Below are 17,745 nucleotides of genomic sequence, written 5' to 3' on the forward strand. Positions count from 1 at the left end.
GGAGAAGTGGGCGGATAGAGATGCAACAGAGGGGGCCCTCAGAAAGAAAGGCAAGGAGGGTGTCCCTGCACTTTTAGGCCCCCCCTCCCCACCCAAAGTAGTCATCAACCAAGGCCTAGATGAAGTGTAGTGTGTAAAGAAAAAATAAAAAGGGAACAGCATTTGTTAGTTTCTTTACCTAGGTACTAAAAAGAATGAAATTTCAGGAAATGTCACCACTCTTTCAAAAAGATCTCAGTGGGAAAGACAATTGTGAAGATCCGAAAAGCAAGAAGCAAAAATCAAGTTAACCCATGAGTATCCTGAGTATCATGAGTATTGCTCTGGTCCGCAGCTGCGGCAGCGTTGTTGTCCTGCTCCAACTGCTTATTGATCACCAAGGACCACAGCGTTCTGGTTCCCATAGCGCCCGCTCCTAAAGTCTACCATTGTGGGCGCCCATCCCAAGGTTCCATCCTCCTGGAAGACCCCGCCCCGCCCGCAGCCGCCTCCCCTCCGGGACCACCGCATGACCCTGTGGCCGCCCTGACCCTGGATGGCAATTGTTCAGCAGCCATCTCTGCAGTCCCCAGCCCCATGCAGCGCCAGGGCGACCACCTCCATCCCACACTCATCCCCGCGCTTCCTCCAGTGTCCAGGACTCAGAATTCCACCAAATACATGGCAAGAGAGGGCCAGAGCTCGCTGCTTCCATCCCCCACGCATTGCCCTTCGATGCCCTATCAAGCCACCTCCAAGACCACCCTGGCCACAGAAGCCCCTCCCTGCCATGCACTGCCAAGTCCCCCAGAGACCAGCCACTGCCCAACACTTGTAGGGGTGGAACCAGGGCCAGCGACAGATGAGGGCGGTTGTGGATCGCAGCCTGTCAGCTGTGAAGCACTCTGATCCAGTCACCCAGAGGCAGGTGGATGCCCTAGAGAATAAGCCTGACAGCTTTTTCTTGGAGCCCCTGCTGCCAGCAGTGCTGAGGCCAGCAAAAAGAAGCAGACCATTACCAAGGAGGATGAGCGAGGGGAAAGGAGACCTTGGAGCAGTGTGCCCAGGAGGCCCAGGGAGGGCACTCAACCTGCTGCCCAGAAGAAGACAACCGGCCATGTGACTTGAATAGCACTTTCACCCAATTCTGTCCTCAGAGCTTGCTGCCAGCACTGACCTTGCAGAGTGGGAACTGCAGTCTGCAGAAGCTACAGAAGTGCATGGGGTGGCCTCTGGCCATTGGCAGATTGGATCCCTTGTCTCAGTGACAGTCTGCCGATGGCTTTTTCCTTCACCTAGTCAGGGCTGATGGAGACACAGAGGGGAGGTTATGTGTTGGCCCAAGAAGCTCTGGCACCCCTGATGAGGAGCCCTGGGCTATCCTGAGGCCAGATTCTGACTCTGACATGGGAGACATAGAAGAAGTGTAACAGGATTTCATTGGCGAGGACCCTGGCATCATAATTGCCAGGTACACTGGTGAAGAGGAGTCAGCCAAGTTGCAGGAGGACATGAAGGTGAAGGAGCATGAGGACAAAGATGATGCTAGTGGCCGCTTGAGCCCGCGTCTGAGCACTGCCTCTCAGCTCAGCAGCGTGTCCATGGCCAGCAGAAGTGTGAGGATGACCAGCTTTGCTGAGAGGAAGCTCCAGAGGCTCAACAGCTGTGAAACCAAGTCCAGTACCAGCAGCTTCCAGAAGACCACACCAGATGCATTGGAAAGCTGCCCAGCCCCTCTGATGCTGTGGAAGCAGAAGAGAAAGCAGAGCCCAGGCAGGCACAGCTGGGATCCTGCCAGCCTTCTGGCATCTGAGCTGGTGCAGCTGCACATGCTGCTGGAGGAGAAGTGCAGGGCCATAGAGACCCAGAAAAAGAGGATGGCACTGTCTGCATAGCAGCTCTTGAAGCTGGGCAAGGCCGCCTTCCTGCATGTGAAGAGGGGGAAGGCTGATGGCGCCCCACACCCACTGAGGCCCAAGCATTTTGCAAAGGCGTATGCTCAGCAGAATGGCATGGACATTGACAGTGGCATTTCTAAGTTAGAAGCCTTTCTCGACAAGAAAGAGCAGAGGAGATCTCAGTGAGTCTCAGGACATGGACAGAAAAAGCCTGGCTTTTGTCCAGCTTCATAACCCCAAAGACCTGACCGCTGTGCACAACGGGGAGAAGGGCAGAGTGCTTTCTGCTGCTCTCCTGGAGGACGGCATTGGCGAGGTTGGAGACCTGAGTGAATGCAACCTTTCCATCAAGAAGCTGAACGATACCATCAGCACACTGCAGCAGGTCATACTGAAGATCTCCCACAGCAGGAGCAGCTCCTCATGAAGTCCCCCAAGGTACCAATGTCAGGCTCTAAAAATAACTCTCAGGACCGAAAAATAAAGACCTCAATCCACTTTGTTGAGCCACTTTCTCCCACTGGGGTGGCTGATCACTGCAAACCACCACCATCACCACCACTCTCCCACCCCCACCCCATCTGGGGCAGGGCCTGAGCTCTCATTCAGGAAGACCAGCTAAGCAGAAGGTTCCAAAGGATAGGCAGTAGGGCTCTTCTCGAAGCAAGACCCCAACACCCAGCCTGGAGACCCGCCGGCATTTGCAACTTTCCCCTCTGGTGATCACCCACGAACACCTCCCGGCCCAGGCGTGGACAGTGCTGTAGCCCCTGGCAGCTACCCTCCTGAGAAGTGTCTATTGGACAGTTACAGGCTTCATGATGATAGCAACCAGTGGATATTTGCTCTGTCCTCCTGCAAAGAGGCAAATGTTCTGTCACAAAAGATGAACTTCACAGAAGCCATGGACACGAGCGGGAAATAGGCAGGGCTGAATTCCTCTGTCCCCTCAGGGAGCGACCACATTCCTGGGGAAGAGCCACTGAGGAGCAAGGCCAGCCTCATTGAAGTGGTCCTGTCCAACCTACACACCCTGATGAGGACGAAGAGGGGGCTGGGGGCTGTCCACACGGGCCCTGTGGACCTCCTCGGTGACGGTGACCAGAAGCCTGGGCTTGGCTTCTTCTTTAAGGATGAACAGAAAGCAGAAGATGAACTTGCCAAGAATTGGGTGGCCTTCCTATTAAAACAGCAGCGCAAGGCTGAAGAGGCTTGAGTACAGAAGCAGCAACTGGAGGCGGAAGTGGAGCTCAAGCTGGATGAAGCCCTGTGTAAGGCTGAGGAGGACCGCATCCAGAATGAGGAGGAGAAGGCAGGGCGAGAGCTATTTAAGCAGGAGTACTTGCGGAGGAAGCAGCAGCAGATCCTAGAGGAGCAAGGGGTCTGCAAACCCAGGTGGAAGCCGAAAAAGCCACGCCCAAAGTCCGTGCACCGGGAAGAGTCTTGCAGTGACTCTGGGACCAATTGCTCCTCCACCAGGATAACCTGAGCCAGACTCATTTGGCTCCAGCCTGTCCTTGGCCTATGCAGCGACCATGGAGCCCGAGAGCATTCTTTCCGGGAGCACACCTTCTCAGCGAGTGGAATCCTTGGAAGCCTTGCCCATAGGGAGCCTCAACCCAAGCAGGAGCACAGACCAGGACTGGGAAATGGAGTCGCAGCTTCCTCCCTGGCCTCGGTGGCGGAGTACACAGGTCCCAAGCTCTTCAAGGAGCCAAGTAGAAAGTTCAACAAGCCCATCATCCACAATGCCATCTCCCACTGCTGTCTGGCCGGGAAGGTGAAGGAGCCTCACAAGAACTCCATATTGGAGGAGCTGGAGAAGTGTGACGCCAGCCACTACTTCATCCTGTTCTGTGATGCTGATTGCCAGTTCAGGGCGCTGTACTGCTACTACCCCATTACCCAGGAGATCTGCAAGCTCACTGACCTGCGGGGCCCAGGAGAATCACCAAGAAGATGATCGACAAGCTGTACAAATACAGCTCGGGCCGGAAACAGTTCAACCTGATCCAGCCAAGACCACGTCTGTAAGCATGGACACCCTCTGCATCCATAACTACAGTGGCAGCCCAAGTGGCCCGCAGTGCCAAAGAAGAACCAGACTCATAAGTGACCCCGGTGCAGCCCTGGGTCTGAGGACGCCATCAGGATCCATAGATACTGTTTCATGTACTGGGGTAGGAAGCATGCAGAGACACTGACCTTTTTCAGAGGCATTTAGACCACAATAGAAAGCCCTCTCTCACCTCCTTGCATGTACAGGGCATGCCAGGAGGGCCAGAGAGGGGTGTATATGCCCTGTTTCCAGTGGAAGCTGCTGTGGTCCCTGCTGACCACCGCGGCCCTCAGATGGGGACGTCGTGGAGCAAGGTCTCCAGCGCATGTCTCCCTCGCTTGCCCCTCCACACACTGCCTGTCGCCCTCCCTTTGGCCAGTGGCAGGTGTGCTCTGCAGTCAGGTGTGTGAATGTCTTCCTGAGAGGAGCTCATGTGGAGTCTTTTTATTTGAGAAGTTGTCTATTTATTGATTGTGTCTACTGCCAACCTCTACATCCAGTTCTGAGATGTCTGAACAAGTCCTGTTCCTTGCTGCTCAGAGAAGTTTACTGAGATTTCCAGTTCACTAAAGGCACTGAAAGCAGCAGTCAGTCTCTGTGGCATCCCTTTACAGGCTTGGAGATGGTGACTTGGACAGGTGGCCATGAAGATGGCAGGGGTACTATTGACTGGTGATGGCCTGCTATGAGGTGGCAGTTGGGCAAGCAGCGGCTGTGCTGGTGAAGCTGGGTAGGGGCTGGTGGTCTGTTCACTTAATAAAATCAGATTTTTGTAAAAACAAACAAACAAAAATTTAAATTGAAACCAGCCCACTACTCTGCCCACAGTAGAGGGCAGCATTTTCCACACAGGTCTATATTACTTTCTCCATCTGCACTCTGAAAATTCAACTCAAAATGAGAGAAAATGACTATGGAATGGTTATATAAACTAATCCCCCTTCCCAAGAGCTCCTGGCCTGCACTACTCACTGGAACAAACCATTTATCTCAGGATAGGAACTGTCAGGAAAAAAATAAATAAACAGAAACAAATGTGGTGTGTCTGGGATCAAAAGGTGGGGCACAGAAAAATGACCTTATAGGGAGAAACTGAAAAGACCCAGGGGAGTGTGAGAAGTGGACAGAAAATGGGGGTGTACATAGGGAGAGAGATGAAATGATGGAAGGCAGTAACAGGTGAAGGCAAAAAGAAACAAAAGAAGGAAGAGATGCCCCACTTAGAAAAAGGAGGCCAGCATGATAAACCCATAAGCTGGGGTGGTGAGATAGAAAAAACCACTCACTGACAGAGAACAGGACACTTCTTAAATAATAGAACCATTACAGGAAAAACAGTGTTGAGGAAATAAAACAAATTTGGTCCCTTGGGTACTACAAAGAAAAGATAGAATTGAGGCTCTTTGGTTACCATGTGAGTTCTATGCTGAATTTTTCAGACTCACAACTTATCCCTTCATACCCCAAACACAATAATCCCAAGGTTGAACCACAAAAACTCAGGAAACCTCCAAACCAAACATCCTTTTAACTACAGGAAAATAAAGGCACCAAACACTCTCTATATGGCAACTCATGATGCCTGAATTGAAGCAAACTAATAAGAAGAAAGGAATTATCAGAGGCTGGAGTGGAGCAGCCTCAATTAAATCATAAGTAAGGTTTTTGGAAGGAAATGTGGAGAAATTTCTTAACCCCAAACATGCTCTGATGTCTATTTTAAAATGCATTAATTATTTATTCATTGATCCACCATTCCATTTAATAACAATGATGGTGTTCCTGATTAAAATGAAACTGGCTATGTCATTAACAATATGATGAACAAATTCCTGATGAAGAGAATTGGTGGGTGGAATGGGGAGCAATGGTATTTGGGAGAGAAAAGCAAATAGAGACAGAAGTATGGAAAGGAGAGGAAATTATGAAAGGAGAAGAAAGAGAAGAGAATAAAGTAGACCAAATGAGACAGGGAAAGATACAGGGAAAAGTGGAGTCAGGGAAAGAGAAAATAAGATGGAGATAGAGATAAGGAAGATAGACAACAGGTGATAAAGAAAGAGAAAAAGAAGGAAAAACACTTCTCATATGCAAATGTTCTGGTGGAAATCAGGCCAATTCATCCTTAAATTACCTGGAAATAATAAATAGAATCTGGATCCACAATTATTTTTCAGACTTGATTTTTAAAAATTTACCCATAAGGCTTAAACTTACCTGTTCCCAAATCAATAGCACTAATAGTACTGAAGACACCCCAAACAAACATTCCTTTAAAAACCATTAGAGGAATGATGGAGTGGGTACAACTCATGAAACCACTGATGACTCAAAACTGAAGGATGCCAACAGAAGGGGAAAGGATTCTGAAAGTCAATTACCAGGTAGAGGGCAACCCTCAAGGGTTCAAGGAAGCAAAGTTTGCCACCCTATCTGCTCCAGGTTATTCTCAACACCTTCCACAACAGATCTGCCTTTAAAGCATCCTCAAACAGCCAAGTATTACATGTCAAATCTGACACAGAGAAGTTTTTTGAAGAATTAATATTCACTGGTTAAATTATAAGTAGGGTTGTCTTTCAATCTGAATCCTCCTCCTAAAACCTATAAATATATTATCTATCATCCTGCATCCAGATAATGATGACACTTACAAAGACAAACAAAAATGGTAGTTCACTTTTAAATTATTTCTTTTTTTTATTTTATTTTTTATTTTTTTTGGTACTAGGAATTGGACCCAGAGATGGTGTGCCACTGAGCCATCCTCAGGCCTTTTGGTTTTCTATTTTGATACAGGGTCTCACTAAGTTGGTCAGGGCCTCATGAGTTGCTGAGTCTGGCCTTGAACTTAGGCTCCTCCCCACTCATTTGGGATTACAGGTGAGCAGCACAGCTTCCAGCTCTCTTTCAAATTAAAAGTATTATTTTATTAATCTCCCCTGACTTGTGTTGTGTTTAAAGTAATTTTATAGCACACAAATCAATTTTGAGCATGAAAACTGCATTACTAAAATAATACTTTTCTGCAAGGCCAAAATGCTTGGTTTATAATAAAAGTATAAAGTGACTCTCCAAAAGAAAAATTATCATTACATCTTTTGTGTAAGTCCAACATCTTAAGTTGTTCAACAAGTCTTAGAAAAACACTTCTGGAAAAAGAAGTTTCCAATAATGGAAAAGATTTTTCCATCATGGAAAAGAAATTACTTATGTTTTTACTATTTTATTTTATCATTGTCTCTAGTATTTTTCCTTCTCAAAAGGAAATTCACATTTTATGTATGTTGCTTTTGAGTCAGCCATTCTGTGCAGGCTTAAATTAAATATTCCTAAAATCATGTTCACATGTTCTCTTCAAAGTATCTGTGGTTCCAGACTGAATGATCTTTTAATCTGCAGTGCTGACATCAATCATATTGTTAATTTGTAGTACAAGTAATCTACTTTTCATAGCAGAATATAGGTCTGCTATGAAAACATTTGACAAAATCTGGAGACCTGGGTATTTTTGTTTTGGGGGGGGGGGGGCGTGGTAGGGATGGAGGATTGTGATAGCTAAGTGGGCTTTACTGACATCTAGTGAGTAGAGGCCAAGAATGCTACTAAACAGCCTACATACACAGGAAACCCCCATCCTCAACAAGGAATTATCAGCCCCAAATTGTTAATAGTTGCAAAGGTTCTAGATCCAACTACTGCTTTGTAAGCTTTAGGACAGAGAAAAATATTAAATTATGCCACACGATACATCCAACAAAATGTGGACTGTAGGCCATTTCATTGGACAAACAGCACAATTTCTTCAACAAATTAAGTTGCAAGAAAACAGGTAGAACAAAAAATATCTAAAATTAAAAAAAAACTTAAAAGATATATCAAGTGGAAGAATTAATTAATTAATAATTATTTAATATATTTAAATTTATATTTATTTATATATTATTAAATATATATTTAAGTATATATATTTAGTTGTTCATGGACACAATACCTTTATTATTTTTTTTAATATGGTGCTGAGGATTGAACCCAGTGCCTCAGTGCCACACATATGCAAGGTAAATACTCTACAGGTGAGCCCCAGCCCCAGCCCTTAAATGTGTTACTTTTATTTAGCTTTTTTTTTTTTTTACTTTATTTGTCTCCTAAAATCAACAGATTATTTATTTCTATTTTTTAAAAGTTGATAGTCATTTTGTTATAAATGAGCTAGAAATTTACAACATGAGTTCAAAGTAGACATGAGTTAGCAATTCTTGTACATTTTCTGGTAAATACGGAGTTTTAAGCTTCTAGTGTAAGATTCACTATCCAATGTTTTGTTTAAGTGGATCCTAAAATATTTTTGGGTTAAGTGATAGAAGTTATATAAGTAGGTGATGTGTAAATATTGTTTTCTAGTGTGAAGGACGTTTTCATGTTATTAAGGTGGTATGTGAATTCTCCTTGTGTTACGATTAATGTGTGGAAAGAATATAAGGCCATAATTAGTATATTGAGTCCTCTTAGGATAATGGTAAAACGAAGTCATGAAAATGATGCTATAACTACCAATAATTCTCCAGCTGAGCTGATACATGGTGATGCAGATAGGTTAGTTAGACTTACCAGTACTCATCATGTTACTGTTAAAGGAGTTGATATCTGTATTCCACAAACCAATAGTAGTTCTACTATGGATTCATAGTCTGAGTTTGTGAGTTAATAACATTGATGATGTGAGGTTGTGGGATGATTAGGACTGTGACTACAATAAAACTTAGTGGTTTTGGATAAGAGTGGCCATATTTACTAGTGCTATATGATGTGGATAAATTTGTGATGAGCAATTTTTAAGGCTGTTTCAAGAAAATAGAGTTTGTTATTTGTAGCATTTGGTCATTCTCCATAGGAATTATATTAGAAATGGATAGGGTGTACATTGTATTAGTGGATTTGAAATTATAGTAGTGCTTATTCTACTATAGCCTCCTAGTCTTGATAACACAGCTGCAAGTTCTGTAGATCCAGGAACTGTGGCTTCTATGTGTGCTTTTGGTAACTAGAAGCAGGGGCTGTAAAGGGATATTTTTACTGTGAATGCTATTATGTTTGCCAATCATAGAAGGCCTTTACATAAGGAGCTTGGTAATTTGGTGGTAGGTTATTAAAAAAAAGTGAATGAACCTGTAGAATGTTGAACATAGAATAATGCTATTCATACAGGTAAAGAGACAATCATCATATAGAACAAGAAAAAAAGTCTTGTACTAAATTATTCCACTTGTTTTCCTCACTAGGTGATAATAATTAGAGTTGGTATTAGAGTCACCTCAAAAAGAATATAGACTAGAACTAGTTTTCTGACAGTAAATGCCATGACTAAGCATATTTGTAGAAAATTAATATGTAGATATGTAGTTTGTTCTATATCTGATGTTTTGGAAAGATGGTACTTACTGTAATTGCTTGGAGAAAGAGTTGGTTTGTTAATTTTAAAAGCAGTGCTCATAGTGTGTTGGAGAAAAAAAAATGAAAAATTTAGGCTATTTTGCCAAATTGGTTTAAGAGAAATAAGTTGATGAAACTAATTGGTAGCCTATATATTGATTCAGTTTATAGAATTTTTAGAGTATCATCTTACTGATGCAAATGTAATTATGGGTATGATAATTTTCAGCATTGGAGGAAGCTTAAGTTTACATGTGGTCTAAGCTGTATGTTTTACACACTGTTCAGTAATGCTAGGCCCACAGCAGCTTCACAGAATGCAAGTGTTGATGAAATGATTGGTATAAAGGTGGCTAAAGATAAGGGATGATTAAAATTATGAGGGTCCACTGGGTACAGTGGCTCATGCCTATAATCCTAGCAACTCAGGAAGCTGAGGCTGGAGAAGTGGAAATTTAAGGCCAGACTCAGCAATTTAGCAAGTCCTAAGCAATTTAGTAAGACTGTCTAAAAATGAAAAAAAAAAATTATAAGGTTTTGGGAATGTAACTCTGTGGTAGAGCACCCCTTGGTCTCATTTCCAGTACCAAAAATGAATAAATATATAAAAAAAATACGAGAGTTCCTAGAATAAACAATGATAATATTATGCCTTTTAACATAGTTTGAACCTTTAGGAAGTTGCATATAATCCAAAGCATTTTATTCAAGTAGTGCTAATAACACTATGATAAGAAAAATAGGGATAATAAGTAGATTAACTGTGAACCTGTTGCTAGGAAGAGAAGTTGAACATTAGATTATTAAATGTTAGGCCGTTACTTGGCTCAGCCATTTTAACAAGCCTTTTTTGGAGTCAGGGTATATAGTTATGTATTAGATTGTAGATTATACCAGTCATTAAATCCAGGGTGCTCTTACAAGCAGGCCTTATGTCTCTTGTTCTGTTGTACTTGGAGAAATATTGAATTTATATAAACCAACATGGTTTGTTCTGATCTAACCTCAGATTATGTAGGACTTTACTCATTGAACAAATAAATCATTAATGATGGTTACACCATCCAACATCCAGGTCGTAAATCCTATTGCCAATATGGACTCTAGAATAGTATTGCACTATTGACTCTAGAGAAACTTATTTTTCCAATCAAATGTTTGGGTCAATTAATGATTTTGCTACTTCAGCTAGTATGATCTAAGTTTTAATCATCAGAGGTTGTATTCTGCTCAAATGTCATCCCAACTGAATGTTTTCAATAGGTTAAGCATTTTTCCTTATAATTAGGTTAAGATTTGTTTAAGTGGACTTAAATTAAGTATCATGAGGGTCTTCTCATCTTATTTTAATATCCCTATCTTTTCATGGAGAGGTCAATTTCACTGAAATTAAGACAATTATCCTGGTATGGTCATTCATACAAGTCTATATTTAAAGAACAAATGATTGTGCAACCTTTGCACAATCAGGATACTGTAGTTGTTAATAATATGTCACTGAGAAGGCATAACTGATGAAAAGTATGCTATAGGTGATGATTTTGGTAAACAGTAGGGAATTGTGTTTGCCAGATGCTTTTAATCTTTAGAATCTTTTCTTAGGAACATGCCTGTGTTAAGTTAGTGATTATTTGAATAAACAGTCAACAGATTAATCTGTTTTTATTTAGATTCTAGCTATCAATATATAGCCATTCTTGTGTAATTTTATGACAGGACAATTTATTTCTTGTTACTTATATTAACATGATTTCTTCTATTTATACATAGATTAATCTAGAAAAATGTTAGAAGTTTATGGAAATAATGGGAAAGTATTAGAATTTGTTGCACTTTAATGTTTTCTTAATTGGTGGGTTGTTTTTAAGCAACTATGAAAATTTAATAACTTACTCTATGAAGGACTGTTTTCCATTTTTAAAAAGCTGTCCCTCTTTAGATTAACATTTAAATTGGTATCATTATAAAAATTTTTGTTGGGTGTTGTGGCATTCACCTTTATCCCAGAGACTTGGGAGACTGAGCTAAAGGAATGCGATTTCAAAGCCAAAATGGGCAACATAGGAAGACCCTGTCTCAAAAAAAAAAAAAAAAAAAAAAAAGACTAAAATTCCTTTAGGTCAGTTTAAAGTGGAACTTCAAATCTATTCTGGATAACTAGATATCACCATACAGGACTAGTTTGTCACCTCTATTCAGGGGTCTCACTGCATTGCTTCAAAGATGTATTTGTTCTGATAATTGTCCACGAATACCTTGTTCAGTGGTCAGTGTTCATAGCTGAAGTTCTCCCTGTAAATTTATTCTAGTTAATTCACTATGCAATGTGCATAAGAAATTGGCTTTGAAATTTTTTAACTTTAAACTATTCTTTCATATTTCCCTTAATAATATTTTTTCTATGGTGTCACAAGAAATTTGTATGTCCTTTGCTTTTAGTTGTAAGTAAATGTCTTCCTCAAAGATTCATCTAATACTAGATGATGAGAGAAGTTACCATCAAATTGTATTTGAAATTTGCTGATACTTGCTAATTCTGTACAAGTTGTGTTTAATATATGACTAGTGTTAAACCAACTTTAGGATTTTTTTAAATTCCTAAAGTTTGTTTGAGGCAGAGAAATTTAAAACCAAGTCTAATCTATTAGTGCACAATAGAATGTGCAGACTTGGGTTCCAACTGACTGTCCCCAGACATAGCTTCATCCCAACATGCATACAAACTTATGACAGAAAACAACTTTGCCATTAAATGAAAAATTAACATCTTTCTTTTAGAGAGAACCCCAGGCTGCTAGGAAATCATGAGCTCAGAGTCCTAATGAGGCTGAAGTAGTGAAGAGCAGAAACACATCAGGTAAACCATGAACATTCCCTGCTGTTGAAGTCTCACTTGTGGAGTGAGGGAACTAGACTGGGAGGTACTGTATCCTCATGGCTGGCTCATCTGCCAAAAAGAGGGACTTTTCTAAATAATGGGCAACTGTGAAAATGAAGTTGTGAAAGGCTTATTATCATAAGTGTTGAAATTCAGAAATAAAATAAAGTATTAAAATATTAAGAGATACTATTTGTTTCTGTTAGAAGGTATTGAGTTGAGATAGTCATATTTGCCTAATATCTACTTCTGATGTTGAATCATCAAATGCAATTTGTATAGCAGGAATTGAAGACTGAGAGCTGGGTATGCACAGGTGAGTTATCTTAGTTTGGAAGCATGGAGATTAGAAATCCACTTTTTAAGCAGATCTTTCAGGGGTCTCCTATACTCTCTAAACTTTGAGAACCATTGGTTTTGACATCTGATCTCAAAGACTTGATTTGTTAAGGGTCACAATTAACTTGCCCAATATATCTTCCTAAAATAATATTTTTTAGGTGGTGCACATCTGTAATCCCAGCTACTCAGGAGGCTGCAGATGGAGAATCGAGTTCAAGGGCAGCCTGGGCAACTTAGCGAGACCCCAACATTAAAAAAAAAAGTCAGGCATGGTGGCACCAGTAGCCTCAGCTTCTTGGGAGCCTGAGAATGGAAGGTTGTTTGAATCCACAAGTTCAAGACTAGGGTGGACAATATGAAGAGACCCTGACTCAAAGCAAAACAATCCTCAAAATATTTTTTAGTATAAAACAAACAAACAAACAAACAAAAACAATGGCAGGCCAGATTTGGCCTATGTGATTTGAATCACATTTATTTAAATATACACACACACACACACACACACACACACACACACACACATATATATGTGAAGAGAGAGAGAGAGAGTCATGCATTGAATTCAGGATGTTTATCTCAAATGTGAAAAATTAAAACTAACATGATTCATGAAACTCTTCAGAAATAAGCTAACAAGCTTAAGTAAATATTATCTCTGTACTATGTAACCATTTGTGCACTGTTAACAAATGAAGACAATTGTGTGAATATATGTGTACATTATATATATATATATATATATATATATATATATATCAAGTATTTAATGTTTAAATCTTAGATATACTATGAAAAATTTCAAACTATATTGGGCTCTTTTCTTTCACAGCTACAGGAGCAGCCAGGAGGATGCTCAGGCTTCAGTAGAGGTGCCTCCAGTTTCCCCTGCTGTGGCAAAAGAAACTTTGGTTGGATCTCAATGAAACCAAAGAAATCTCCAATGCCAACTCTCATCAGCAGATCTGGAAGCTGATCAAAGATAGCTGATCATCCACAAAACCAGTGACTGTCTATTCTGGGGCTCCATGCCAGAAAAATTCCTTGGCTCCCCAGAGACACAGACATGTGGGCATAGGTAAGCTGAAGAGTACAGCTAATGCTCCAAGCAGGAGAAGGTCACCTGGGTGCAGAGGATGTGAATTCTGTGTAGGCTGCTCAGAGATACCATGAATCTAAGATTAACCACCACATGTATCACAGCCTCTACCTGAAGGTAAAGAGCAATGTGTTCAAAAACAAGTGGATTTTCATGGAACATATTCTCAAACTGAAGGCAGATAATGCCAACAAGAAGCTTCTGGATGACCAGGCTGAGACCGAGGAGGAACAAAAGCTCTGTGAGGAGCATTCCAGGCCAAAGAGGAGGACATCAAGACTCTGTCCAAGGAGAAAGAGACCAAGAAATTAGGCTCCCCTCTTGCGTCTGCACATAGTGGCCTTGATGATTACATAGATACTCCTTGAAACAAAACAAGCTTTATCTGTTAAAAGGAAAACTATACTGTACCACAATTTTAGAAATTAACAGTTTTATAAATCATCATTTTTACAATAAAAGAAATATGGTTAGTGTGCTTTTTGAATTGTGAGTCTTGAAGAAGCCATGTTACTTGTTTTAAAACCAGTAATAGTTCATCACTATTCAAATATTTTTGCTCTGTTGTACATACTTTAATTTTTTTAGTCTTCAACACCATTCGGAACTTCTTTCACCATTACATAGAATGTTCAAATGGTTAGCATTGAATTTTATTGGAAATGTATAATTTTCTTGTTGAAGCCCATGTCCTGAAAGACTATGAACATATTTAAAAAGCTAAATACTGAAATGCAACGAAACCATATTATTCAGAAAGAACTTTGGCTGATACAGAAAATATTAGAAAATGAAGCTGTCAATTATCATTTGGAAACTAAAACTATGCTTAACAGAAGACAACTGTTTTTTTTTTTTTTTTAGTCAAGCTCTTTTTTTTCTCCAATATAGTTTATGTGGTAAAAATTTTATTTTATCCATTGTAGTTAGAAATACTATTTCTATACTTAGGCACTTAGCTCCAGACTAGAAAATGAAGTTGCTTCTGGCTAATTGTATCAGTTTGACAACTGGAATTTGTTGAAGATGAAGTAAAAGAGGCTGATTTTTTCATTATGGGGATGAAAAATCAATTTAAATTTAAATCATCACATTGTCTTTATAAGTTCCATAACACAAAATGTAGTGATGTGCATGATGAGCTCAGGAGGCTTAGAGAACATCATGGTCTTTTTGGGCTGCAATATTTTCTGCACTCAGAAAGCAGTTCAAGAATGTGAAGCTTAGCAAAATCTAGACATTTTCTGAATTATTTTTTTCAAGAGCACCTTGGTTCACGGGCAAGAACTTAGTTTTTCCTGACAAAAGGGACAAGTGCCTTTCTTTCTTACTTTTTTTTTCTTTTGGTACTGGGAACTGAACCCAGGGGTGCTTTACCACAGAGCTATATCCCCAGACCTTTTTTAAATTGGCCATGCTGCCCTTGAACTAGAGATTCTCCTACTTCACTGGGATTACAAATGTGTGTCATTGTACCTGGTGTGTGGCAATTTTTTTTTTTTTTTTTTTACAAACCAAACTTGATTGGTATTTAATTAAATGGCCAAGTTTGAGTTCATAGATGCATAACCTTGTTGATCAACTATGAGTTCGTTTGAGTTTGTTGAATGAGATGAAAAGTGCTCAGAACAGTAACTGACCTAATAAATTCTCAGTACACTTCACCATCACCTTGTTAAGATTAACATTTCTTATTAAGTACTATATATCACGGGATAGTGGAACTGTGCACCTTGACACTTGTCTGACAGTTTTGCCACTGGCCATGTTCACAGCCCACAATCTTCTTCCCTGCCACCTGGTCCTTCTCCCACATCCTTGGGCAGTGGTTTGCAGACAGGTGCACACCAGCATCACTTGCAGGTTTATCATCTCCGACTTCCTTCTTCACTTGGGGCTGCTGGCCTCTGTTCCCTGTTTCCTAGGCACTGCTCCAGTGATTTGCTGTCCTAGGCCCTTCTCCACATTGATAGAAGGGAGCTGAACCACTGTGGTTGGATGGTAAACACCAGAACATATTTACAGTCCTGCAGAACTTCTAGCACCATGAAGAGTGCAAGCTCTGCAGCCAGCTGCCTGGGTTCTGGCTCAGCTCCTACTCCAGTTCTGCCCTGGGCAAGTCCATTGCACTAGCCCTTCCTGCCTTCCTCTGTCAAGACTTACTCCTATATGGTGCTTTGTTGGCATGTGGTCTTAATGCTCTACTAAGGAAAATAAAACTTAAAATTACCTGATATTAATAAGCAGTCAAAATTAAAAATTTTAACTTATCTTTATTTTTTTAATATTCCTCATTAGGAGCTCTAGATCTTGGGATAGTAAAATAAATGGAAGCTAGCTGGGTTCAAATTCTGACAGAATGACTCATTAGGAGCACAACTTGGGGCCCATTATTGAACTAAGATCAGCCTGTTAGGCTATGGGATTAATACTACCTGCTTCATATCACATAGTTGTTACATGAAGTAAATAAGATAAATGGAATTAAGCACTTTGCATAATGCCCAGCATGGAATAAATAGGAGTTACTAAACTTCAGTGCAGTGGATTTTAGACCTTATGATTACTGATACCAGATTTAAGATCAAAGTTATCATATAGGGCCCTATTTTCATATATAAATTGAAATTTAGCTCTACTAGTATCTAGAACTGCTGTAGCAATAGGTTTTTAATCACTATTTATGAACTCTTTCAACAAAAAAAAAATTAGAAAAAAGTGAACAAAATAGTTATATTGAAAAAGTATATTCACATATGTGCATAATGAGCTAAAGGCAGACCACAGTCAAAAAAATTTAGAAAATTCCTAATGAATTTCAGAAGTCTAGTGTTACCCCTGTTGAGCAGTTAGTCAGTAAAGAACTTTCACTGTGGTAACACCCCCCCTTGCTTGGCTTTGTTTCATGGAAGAATTTCCAGTCTGTTATTTTAGTGCTGTGCTATTATGTATTAGATGAAATAGTTTTCCTGGTTGGATTTCTATTTGTAGCATTTGATTTATAATCAATCCAGATTTGTACACAAGCGTTGGGACTTTCAAAGTCATTACAATGCTTTTTTGTATATATACAGCAAAGTGGCTATTTTCCAAATAATGCTATTTTGTCAAAATCATGAATGAGATGCTGCCAATTTGACTGGCTTGGTAAGAAGGTCCTCTTTTGTTTCAGGATGTGCTCTTGTAGGTCACAATTTGCTAAGTGTTTTTTTTTTTTTTTTTTTTTTTTTTTTTTAACATGTAATGTGTTGAATTTTATTGAATATTGTTTAACACATCCAAAATACCAGTATCTTGATGTGCTGCTTCCTCTTTATCAGTGTTGTCCAATAGACCTTTCTGCCATGACACAAATGTACAGTATCTGCACTGCACTGTCAGATATGATAGCCAAAAGCCCATGTTGTTACTCAGCTCTTGAAATAACTGGTGGGATTGAGATACTGAAATTTGATTTTGTAAAATTTTAATTAATTTAAATAGTCATACAAGGGCTTTGGTTCCTGTATTGGATGATTAATATGTAGGTTAGCAGAAAACATTTTAATTCGTGATCATTATAATTTCTTTTCCTGATCTTTTTCCTTACCTGCCTTCCTTTCTTCATTCCTTCCTCCCTTCCATTCCTTTTTCCTCCCTCTCTCCCTCCCTCTTTCCCTTTCTCTTTATCTCCTTCCCCCATTGCTTCCTTCCTTCCTTCCTTCCTTCCTTCCTTCCTTCCTTCCTTCCTTCCTTCCTTCCTTCCTTCCTTTCTTCCTTTCTTCTCTCTAGCACTGGAGCTCAAACATAGGGCCTCAGCATGCAAGGAAAGTGCTCTACCACTGAAACATCCCAGCTTTCAGGAGAGTTTTCAATTAAAGTCTCCTTAAAGAAAACTGTGTGCACAAATATGATAATTACAATTTTAGAAATGGGAGGTCCATGCCTTTAATCCCAGTTGCTCAGGAGACTGAGACAGGAGGATCATAAGCCCAAAGCCAGTCTCAACAAATTAGGGAGATTCTGTCTCAAAAAATAAGGGCTCTGAATATGGCTGACTGATAAAGCTTCCCAGGAT

The 17,745-nt window shown here is 40.4% G+C and overlaps 2 pseudogenes; both read left to right on the plus strand.

The window, feature by feature from the left end:
* The first annotated feature begins 841 nt into the window (after positions 1–841).
* On the plus strand, positions 842–3,993 carry LOC114081542 (calmodulin-regulated spectrin-associated protein 1 pseudogene; annotated as a pseudogene).
* A 618-nt stretch (positions 3,994–4,611) lies between these two features.
* LOC114081541 (large ribosomal subunit protein eL19-like) lies at positions 4,612–14,056 on the plus strand (annotated as a pseudogene).
* The last annotated feature ends 3,689 nt before the right edge of the window (positions 14,057–17,745 follow it).

This window comes from Marmota flaviventris, chromosome 10 (assembly GCF_047511675.1).
Source record: "Marmota flaviventris isolate mMarFla1 chromosome 10, mMarFla1.hap1, whole genome shotgun sequence".
NCBI lineage: Eukaryota > Metazoa > Chordata > Mammalia > Rodentia > Sciuridae > Marmota > Marmota flaviventris.